The following is a 10,785-nucleotide window of genomic DNA, read 5'->3' as shown; positions in this document are numbered from 1 at the left end:
AAGACGAAATCATCGTAAGTCAAATTTATTTTCCCCATAAGAAATAATGGAAATCAAATTAATCTGTTCAAGACACACAAAAGTATGAAAAAAATTTTTTTTACCACATGAAATATACATTTTCCTACACACAAAAAGAAGGATACATGCACAATATATACTGTGCATGTACTAGTGTACTAAATGAAGAATAAATGACACTTACCTTTATTGAAGATGTGGTGACGAGTGATGAGACACTTTGTGTCCTGGGAGTGCCTTTTCCTCCTGAGCATTTTCTTCCAGAACAGGCCTTATCACACTTTGTATGCCACTACAATTCTTAAATCTCTCAAACTAACCTGTGCTGGCCTTAAATTCACCTATGTGAGCACCAGTTCCAGGTATTTTTTCCTGTTCACCTGGGTGTTACTCGATTGTTGTGGGTTGCATCCTGGGGGACAAGATTAAGGACCCCAATGGAAATAAGTTAGACAGTCCTTGATGACACACTGACTTTCTTGGGTTATCCTGGGTGGCTAACCCTCTGGGGTTAAGTGTTTCTTGGTATTGTCGATAAGCCACACCAACAATAGTCTCTCCACATCTTCGAGTAGTACAGCCGACTGTGGTGCAGCAGCAGCAGCAGCAGCTGACGGTGCTACAGCAGCAGCTGATGGTGCTACAGCAGCAGCAGCAGCTGACGGTGCTACAGCAGCAGCAGCAGTGGCTGAAGGTGCTACAGCAGCAGAAGCAGCAGCAGCAGCAGCTGACAGTACTACAGCAGCAGCAGCTGACGTTGCTACAGCAGCAGCAGCTGATGGTGCTACAGCAGCAGCAGCAGCAGCAGCTGATGGTGCTACAGCAGTAGCAGCAGCTGACCATAGTGCAGCAGCAACTGATGGTGCTACAGCAGCAGCAGCTGACAGTGCTACAGCAGCAGCAGCAGCAGCAGCTGATGGTACTACAGCAGCAGCAGCAGCAGCTGACCGTAGTACAACAGCAGCAGCAGCTGACCATGGTACGACAGTATTTCGATAGTATTTCTCACCCTTTTTACCACAGGGTTGATACTAGAAGCTTTCTTTGGGCCCATGGTGGCTTATTTAGCAGTTACAAGCACTAAAAACACTGGAATACAAAATTTATTGAATATATGCATGCAACCGACCACCCTGGCTTGTAAACAATGTCACACTAGCTCAGCTGAGGTGCTCAGGCCAGACGGACCAGATGGCTGCGTTCGGAACAAATGATGTAAGTTGAGTTTTTCAACGTAGGTCGGGGTCAAATTTTTACACTGACTAGCATCGTAAGTCGGTTTTATTGTAGGCTGAGGCCTTCGTAAGTCAGGGGTCCACTGTATAGTCTAGGTGGCCAAAGCCTGCAAACCTCACTAAAGGAAAAGGATCTTGGGACGAGTATAATACCGAGCACATCTCATGAAGTGCACATCAATCAAATAACTGCTGCAGCATATGGGCGTCTGACACACCTAAGAATAGCATTCCTATACCTCAGTAAGGAATCGTTCAAGACTCTGTACAGCATCTATGTCAGGCCCATATTGGAGTATGCAGCACCAGTTTGGAATACACACCTGGTGAAGCATGTCATGAAATTAGAGAAAGTGCAAAGGTTTGCAGTGAGACTAGTTCCAGAGCCAAGGTCATTGCCCTACGAAGAAAGATTAAAGGAAATTGGCCTGACGACACTGGAGGACAAGTGGGTCAGGGAAGACATGATAAGGACATATAAAATACTGCGATGAATTGACAAGGTGGACAGAGACAGGATGTTCCAGAGATGGGACACAGAAACAAGGGGTCACAATTGGAAGTTGAAGACTCTTATGAGTCAAAGAGACATTAGGATGTATTTCTTCAGTCGTAGAGTTGTCAGGAAGTGGAATAGCCTAGAAAGTGACGTAGTGGAGGCAGGAACCATACATATTGCTAAAGTGTATAATTTCAATGTTTTTCCTATAATTTTCCCTAGTTTTAGAATATCTACATAGTTTTATTCCTAAGTCTAGTTATAGATTCACTATAATTCTTTGACTACAAGCATTGTTCTTATACCAACCTCCCATTTGTAACAATCCATTAGTCAGTAAGATAAAAGTAGATAAGTATCATAATTCTTAATAACATAGTATCTTATTAAAAAATCTAGTTGTAGAGTCACTCTCATTCTTATGAATACAGGCATTGATCCTGATGTAAACTTTTTCTTAAATGAATTACATGAATCAAACAACAACTGTAATTATTATACAACAGACCAAACAAAGACATTACTCAGAGCAAACAATAACGTAACTATCTTTAATTATAATGTCAGATCCTTGAGCAAACATTATGATGACCTCACAGCATTACTCAGTTCCCTTCATTCCAGTCTGTCAATCATCACACTCACAGAAACCTGGCTAAAACCTGGTATTACAGATGTCTATGCCATTCTTGGTTACAAAACTATACACAACTGTAGGACAGACCAGCTAGGGGGTGGAATAGCCATATACAGTGGACCCCCGGTTCACGCTATTAATCCGTTCCTGAGAGCTCATCGTAAACCAAAGTTCTTGGAAAGCGAATCAATTTTCCCCATAAGAAATAATGGAAATCAAATTAATCCATGCAAGACACCCAAAAGTATGAAAAAAAAAAAACTTTTACCACATGAAACATTAAGTTTAATGCAATAGAATAATTACAATAACAACAACAACAATAGAATAATTGACACTTACCTTCAATTGACCCTTAAACGGTCCAAACGTATATATACGTTTTTTCGACATTTGAAAGTATGTAAAAAAATGTACATCATCATCTTTTTTTTTACATTTGAAAATGTGTAAAAAAAACTTTTATCTACATTTTTTTTTGTTATACAGTGGACCCCCGACTAACGATATTATTTCAATCCAGAAGTCTGATCGGGTGCCGTTATAGACCGAATTTGTTCCCATAAGGAATATTGTGAATTAGATTAGTCCGTTTCAGACCCCCAAAAATACACCTACAAAAGCACTTACAAAAATACACTTACATAATTGGTCAAGTTGGGAGCTGACTGTTAGTCGGGGGTCCACTGTATTTGAAAATATGTAAAAAAACATAGATCTACTTTTGGAGCACTACGGATTTGAACGTCGCTCTATTTGGACCGTTTAAGGGTTAATGAAGATCTGGTGATGATTGATGGGATGGGAGGAGGGGAGTGTGTGGATGGTGTTAGTGTTTAGAAGGGGAATCCCCTTCCATTAGGACTTGAGGTAGCAAGTCCTTTTCCGGGGTTACTTCCCTTCTTCTTTTAATGCCACTAGGACCAGGTTGAGAGACACTGGACTTGTGTCGCACAACATATCTGTCCATAGAGGCCTGTACCTCTCGTTCCTTTATGACTTTCCTAAAGTGGTTCACAACAGTGTCATTCTACAGGTTGCCAACACAGCTTGCAGTAGCTGTCTGAGGGTGATTTTCATCAAAAAAGCTTTGCACTTTAAGCCACATTGCATACATTTCCTTAATCTTTGAAGTAGACAACTTCTTCAATTTCTCTATCCCCTCCTCCGGAGCAGTTTCCTCAGGTCTGGCCTCTTGCTGTTGAAGATGATCTAGCAGCTCATCAGTGGTTAGTTCGTCATTGTCCTCCTCCATCAACTCTTCCACACCCTTCCCACTAACCTCCAACACCAAGGACTTCCCCAATGCCACAATGGATTCCTTAACTGGCATAGGATTCTCAGGGTTAGCCTCAAATCCTTCGAAATCCCTTTTGTCTACACATTCTGGCCACAGTTTTTCCCAGGCAGAGTTCAAGGTCCTCTTAGTCACTCCCTCCCAAGCCTTACCTATAAGGTTTACACAACTGAGGATATTAAAGTGAACCTTCCAAAACTCCTTTAGAGTCAATAGAGTATCTGTGGTCACTTCAAAGCACCATTCAAACATAGCTTTTGTGTACAGTTTCTTGAAGTTGGAAATGACCTGCTGGTCCATGGGCTGCAGGAGAGGAGTGGTATTAGGAGGCAAAAACTTGACCTTAATGAAGATTATGTCCCCAGAAAGTCGCTCTGCCACATCTGTAGGATGACCAGGGGCATTGTCTAATACCAAGAGGCACTTAAGGTCTAATTTCTTTTCAATTAGGTAATTTTTCACATTGGGGGCAAATGCATGGTGTAACCAGTCATAGAAAAAGTCCCTAGTGACTCATGCCTTACTGTTTGCCCTCCACAGCACACACAAATTAACCTTGAGGATATTCTTTTGCCTGAACGCTCTGGGAGTTTCTGAGTGATACAGGAGTAAAGGCTTCACTTTGCAATCACCACTAGCACTGGCACACATCAGAAGAGTAAGCCTGGTTTTAATAGGCTTATGTCCTGGGAGTGCCTTTTCCTCCTGAGTAATGTAGGTCCTGCTTGGCAATTTCTTCCAAAACAGGCCTGTTTCATCACAATTAAACACTTGTTCAGGTTTCAATCCTTTAGCCTCTATGTACTCCTTGAATTCATGCACATTTTTCAGCCGCTTTGTGGTCTGAACTGGCAGCCTCACCATGCCTAATCACACTATGTATGCCACTACGATTCTTAAATCTTTCAAACCAACCTTTGCTGGCCTTAAATTCACTCATATCACCACTAGTTTCAGGCAATTTCTTCACCAAATCATCATGCAACTGCCTAGCCTTTTCACAAATGATCGCTTGAGAGATGCTATCTCCTGCTATCTGTTTTTCATTTATCCGCACCAATAACAGTCTTTCAACATTTTCTAACACTTGCGGTTGCTGTTTTGTAATCACAATTGCACCTTTTGCAAGAACAGCTTCCTTGATTGACGTTTTCCTGCTCACTATAGTAGAGATGGTTGATTGGGGTTTACTATACAACCTGACCAGCTCCGACACACGCACTCCACTTTCGTACTTTGCAATTATCTCTTTCTTCATTTCAATAGTCATTAGCACCCTTGGTCTTGAAGGGTTGGCACTAGAAGCTTTCTTGGGGCCCATGGTGACTTATTTTGCAGAAACAAGCACAAAAAACAGTGATAATATGGAATGTACTGAATGTATCCTTAGATGCACGCACACTGGCTGGCTTGTAAACACTGGCACACACGGGGCAGTTCAGGCCACACGTGGACACGTCTCATACGAATCGCATAGCATACTGGGTTTTGTAACGGGAACTGAGGCAAATTTTTTGCGATATAATGCATCGGTTATGGGATTTATCGGATACCGATAGCATTGCGAACCGGGGGTCCACTGTACTACTCAAATCAACTTGAATGTACCTATAAATCTTGCACAAGGGATAAGCATGGTGAATATATCATAGCTAAATTTAAATCAAAAGACCTGCAAAAAACCCTCACAGTTATAAACATCTACAGAGTACCACAGTCAAACATTTACCACTTTAGTGAAAAATTAGATAACTTGATAACTGATGCACATATGAACAAAGACCACCTACTCCTAACAGGAGATTTCAACATAAATCTACTACATGACCAAAACCCACAAGTAACCGAATTCACAAACACTATGAGCAACTGCTTGTTGCTACAAACAATATCTAAACCTACAAGAATCTCCGAGACCAGTGTCTCTTTAATAGACCACATCTGGATTAACACTATATCGCCTTTAAAATCAGGCATAATCACGGACAACACCACAGACCACTACCCAACCTTTCTCTTAACCAATCTAGGTAAACTGCCCCAAGACATTACTAAAGTTACCCTCAGACTACATAATGAGAAAACTGTAAATAACTTTACAGCAGCTATGAATAACACTGACTGGCAAAATGAGCTCAAAACATATACAGATATGAATGTATAAATAATTTTCTTAAAAAAAAAAACATCTCTATGACAAACATTGCCCTAGGAAAACTAAACAGATCACAGCTAAGAGATTAAAGAGTCCCTGGCTAACACCCAGCATCCTTAAATCCATTAATACAAAGTACCAATATAAAAAACAGTACAGAATGGGCCAAATAACTAGAGACCAGTCAAAACACTACTCGTCAGCTCTTACCAGCCTCATAAGAAGGTCTAAAAAATTGTATTATGAAAACAGACTACAAACCATCAAAGGTGATATGAAAAAGACCTGGAAAACTCTATCTGAAATTCTTGGAACTAAAAAGATACCCAAAAACAAAACAATCAAATGAACAAAATCAGACAAACCCTTACCCCCTCCAACTGAAACAGCAAACAGACTCAATGTTTTCTTCTCCACCATAGGAAAGAACCTAGCAAGCAAAATCCCAAACTCAAACACCAGTCCATCTGACTACCTCACAAGCGCCTACCTGAACACACTATTCCTAGCTCCAACCGACCCAACAGAAGTCTCACTCATCATCAACACCCTTAAAAACAAGGCAGGAGACATAAACAACTTGCCAACTTTTATGTACAAAAAAGCTTCTCAAGTATTGTCACCAATTATTGCAACACTCTTTAACAAATCCATTGAATTCTCCACCTTCCCAAGTCTCAAAACAGTGATCATCACTGCAATACACAAAGGAGGTGACCCGGCAGACTTGAATAACTATAGATCAATATCTAACTTACCACTACTCTCTAAAATCTTTGAAAAATTAATTCATACCTCGTCTCACATAACATACTAAACCCCTGTCAGTTTGGATTCAGGAATAATAAAAGCACAAATAATGCTATTATACAAATACTAGAACTAATATATACTGCTCTCGAAAAGAAAAGTCCCGCTGGGAATCTTTATTGATTTACGTAAAACTTTTGATACAGTTGACCATGAACTACTGTACACTAAATTAACACACTATGGTATAAGAGGCCACTCCCTCAACTACCTAAAGTCATACCTTAGCAACAGAAGCCAATATGTGCACACAAATGGGGCAAACTCTTCCACACAACCAATCACAGTCGGAGTCCCACAGGGAAGCATCCTTGGACCACTCCTCTTACTCATCTACATCAACGACCTACCAAATGTATCACAGCTTCTCAAACCCATAATATTTGCAAATGACACTACATACATCTTCTTTCACCCAAATCCAGTCATACTCGCCAACACAGTCAATGCCGAATTACAGAAAATATCTGCCTGGATGATGACTAATAAACTTACACTGAATACTGACAAAACCTACTTCATTCAGATTGGAAACAAAGCTGTAAATGTTCCAATTAACATAATGCTAAACGGATCACCTGTCACAAGACTCACAGAGGGAAAATTCCTAGGAATCTACCTTGATAGCCACCTCAAGTTCCAGAGACACATACAACAGATAACCAAGAAAATCTCTAAGACTGTAGGCATACTATCAAAGATACGATACTATGTTTCACAATCAGCTCTCCTTGCACTGTATCGTTCACTCGTCTACCCTTATCTCACACATGGAATTTGTGCAAGGGGATCAACAACATTAAATCACCTAAGACCACTAATAACCCAGCAAAAGGCAGCAGTCAGAATGATAACAAATTCCCACTCCTGACAGCATACTCCACCAATATTCAAAAGTCTAAATCTGCTCACCATTAAGAACATCCATCCTTATTCATGTGCCTACTACATTTTTTATTATTATTTATTATCACACTGGCTGATTCCCACCAAGGCAGGGTGGCCCGAAAAAGAAAAACTTTCACCATCATTCACTCCATCACTGTCTTGCCAGAAGGGTGCTTTACACTACAGTTTTTAAACTGCAAATTTAACACCCCTCCTTCAGAGTGCAGGCACTGTACTTCCCATCTCCAGGACTCAAGTCCGGCCTGCCGGTTTCCCTGAACCCCTTCATAAATTTTACTTTGCTCACACTCCAACAGTACGTCAAGTATTAAAAACCATTTGTCTCCATTCACTCCTATCAAACACGCTCATGCATACCTGCTGGAAGTCCAAGCCCCTCGCACACAAAACTTCCTTTACCCCCTCTCTCCAACCTTTCCTAGGCCGACCCCTACCCCGCCTTCCTTCCACTACAGACTGATACACTCTTAAAGTCATTCTGTTTCGCTCCATTCTCTCTACATGTCCGAACCACCTCAACAACCCTTCCTCAGCCCTCTGGACAACAGTTTTGGTAATCCCGCACCTCCTCCTAACTTCCAAACTACGAATTCTCTGCATTATATTCACACCACACATTGCCCTCAGACATGACATCTCCACTGCCTCCAGCCTTCTCCTCGCTGCAACATTCATCACCCATGCTTCACACCCATATAAGAGCGTTGGTAAAACTATACTCTCATACATTCCCCTCTTTGCCTCCAAGGACAAAGTTCTTTGTCTCCACAGACTCCTAAGTGCACCACTCACCCTTTTCCCCTCATCAATTCTATGATTCACCTCATCTTTCATAGACCCATCCGCTGACACGTCCACTCCCAAATATCTGAATACATTCACCTCCTCCATACTCTCTCCCTCCAATCTGATATTCAATCTTTCATCACCTAATCTTTTTGTTATCCTCATAACCTTACTCTTTCCTGTATTCACCTTTAATTTTCTTCTTTTGCACACCCTACCAAATTCATCCACCAATCTCTGCAACTTCTCTTCAGAATCTCCCAGGAGCACAGTGTCATCAGCAAAGAGCAGCTGTGACAACTCCCACTTTGTGTGTGATTCTTTCTCTTTTAACTCCACGCCTCTTGCCAAGACCCTCACATTTACTTCTCTTACAACCCCATCTATAAATATATTAAACAACCACGGTGACATCACACATCCTTGTCTAAGGCCTACTTTTACTGGGAAGTAATTTCCCTCTTTCCTACATACTCTAACTTGAGCCTCACTATCCTCGTAAAAACTCTTCACTGCTTTCAGTAACCTACCTCCTACACCATACACTTGCAACATCTGCCACATTGCCCCCCTATCGACCCTGTCATACGCCTTTTCCAAATCCATAAATGCCACAAAGACCTCTTTAGCCTTATCTAAATACTGTTCACTTATATGTTTCACTGTAAACACCTGGTCCACACACCCCCTACCTTTCCTAAAGCCTCCTTGTTCATCTGCTATCCTATTCTCCGTCTTACTCTTAATTCTTTCAATAATAACTCTACCATACACTTTACGAGGTATACTCAGCAGACTTATCCCCCTATAATTTTTGCACTCTCTTTTATCCCCTTTGCCTTTATACAAAGGAACTATGCATGCTCTCTGCCAATCCCTAGGTACCTTACCCTCTTCCATACATTTATTAACCCTTTCAGGGTCCAAGGCCCAAATCTGGAGTCACGCACCAGTGTCCAAGAATTTTAAAAAAAAAAAATTTGTTATTTTTTCTTAAGAAATCGTAGAGAATCTTTTTGTGAAGGAAATAAAACAAAAAGTACGAAATTTGGTTGAAAATTGACGAAATTATGCTTTCGCGAATTTTGATGTGTCAGCAATATTTACGAATCGGCGATTTTGCCGACTTTGACTCCCATTTTAGGCCAATTACATTATTCCAATCAACCAAATTCTTAGCTATTTCACTAGTATTACTTCTATTCTATCGATTGAGCACAAGAAATCGCCAAGTCAACTGTTTCAACTACAAAATAAAGTGATCGGAAATTGTTAATTTGGCCAATTTAACACAAAGTTCAAAATATTCCAATTTCAAAATAGGGTCCAGAATGAACAATGTAGGCATTCCTGGCACTAAACTAACATTTCCTCTGTTCATTAGTTATGTTTTGAGGCTTTACAAATAAATTCCATTTTGATTTTTTATTCACATAATGAATTTTTATTCACACCAAAAAATAGAAGATTTACTGTTATGCAATACTGTAATAATTGTATAAATATCATCACCATATTTGTGAATGTATATTAGACCCACCAGCTGACGTGTATTAGACGTGTGAGGTCGTTTGTTTACTCTTGAATATCGGCAAAAATTTAACATTTCTGCTACTTTGAGCTCAGTTTCAAGCCATTTCCAGTGCTAAAACCAATCAAAATCATCTATATTTCTGTAATATGTCTTCCATTCTATCAAATGAGACCAAGAAATCGCAAATACAACTATAAAAAACATACGAAAAAACACTACAAAGTTGCTGTTTTAATCGAAAAATCATGATTTCATTTTTTTTCTCTCATTATACACAGTGTGCTTCAGGATCTGTTTTATGTGGTGCACACATACCACATAGATGTATTCTCTCATATCTAGGCCCAAATGTACCACTCACAGTTTATCAGAGTGAGCTGAGCTCATGGCGTAGATCTACGGTTTGGACCCTGAACGTAAAGCCGTAGATCTACGGGACGGACCCTGAAAGGGTTAAATAATTGCACCAACCACTCCAAAACTATATCCCCACCTGCTTTTAACATTTCTATCTTTACCCCATCAATCCCAGCTGCCTTACCCCCTTTCATTTTACCTACTGCCTCAAGAACTTCCCCCACACTCACAACTGGCTCTTCCTCACTCCTACAAGATGTTATTCCTCCTTGTCCTATACACGAAATCACAGTTTCCCTATCTTCATCAACATTTAACAATTCCTCAAAATATTCCCTCCATCTTCCCAATACCTCTAACTCTCCATTTAATAACTCTCCTCTCCTATTTTTAACTGACAAATCCATTTGTTCTCTAGGCTTTCTTAACTTGTTAATCTCACTCCAAAACTTTTTCTTATTTTCAACAAAATTTGTTGATAACATCTCACCCACTCTCTCATTTGCTCTCTTTTTACACTGCTTCACCACTCTCTTAACCTCTCT

This window comes from Cherax quadricarinatus, chromosome 3, assembly GCF_038502225.1.
Source record: "Cherax quadricarinatus isolate ZL_2023a chromosome 3, ASM3850222v1, whole genome shotgun sequence".
NCBI lineage: Eukaryota > Metazoa > Arthropoda > Malacostraca > Decapoda > Parastacidae > Cherax > Cherax quadricarinatus.
This window is presented reverse-complemented; position numbering follows the sequence as displayed.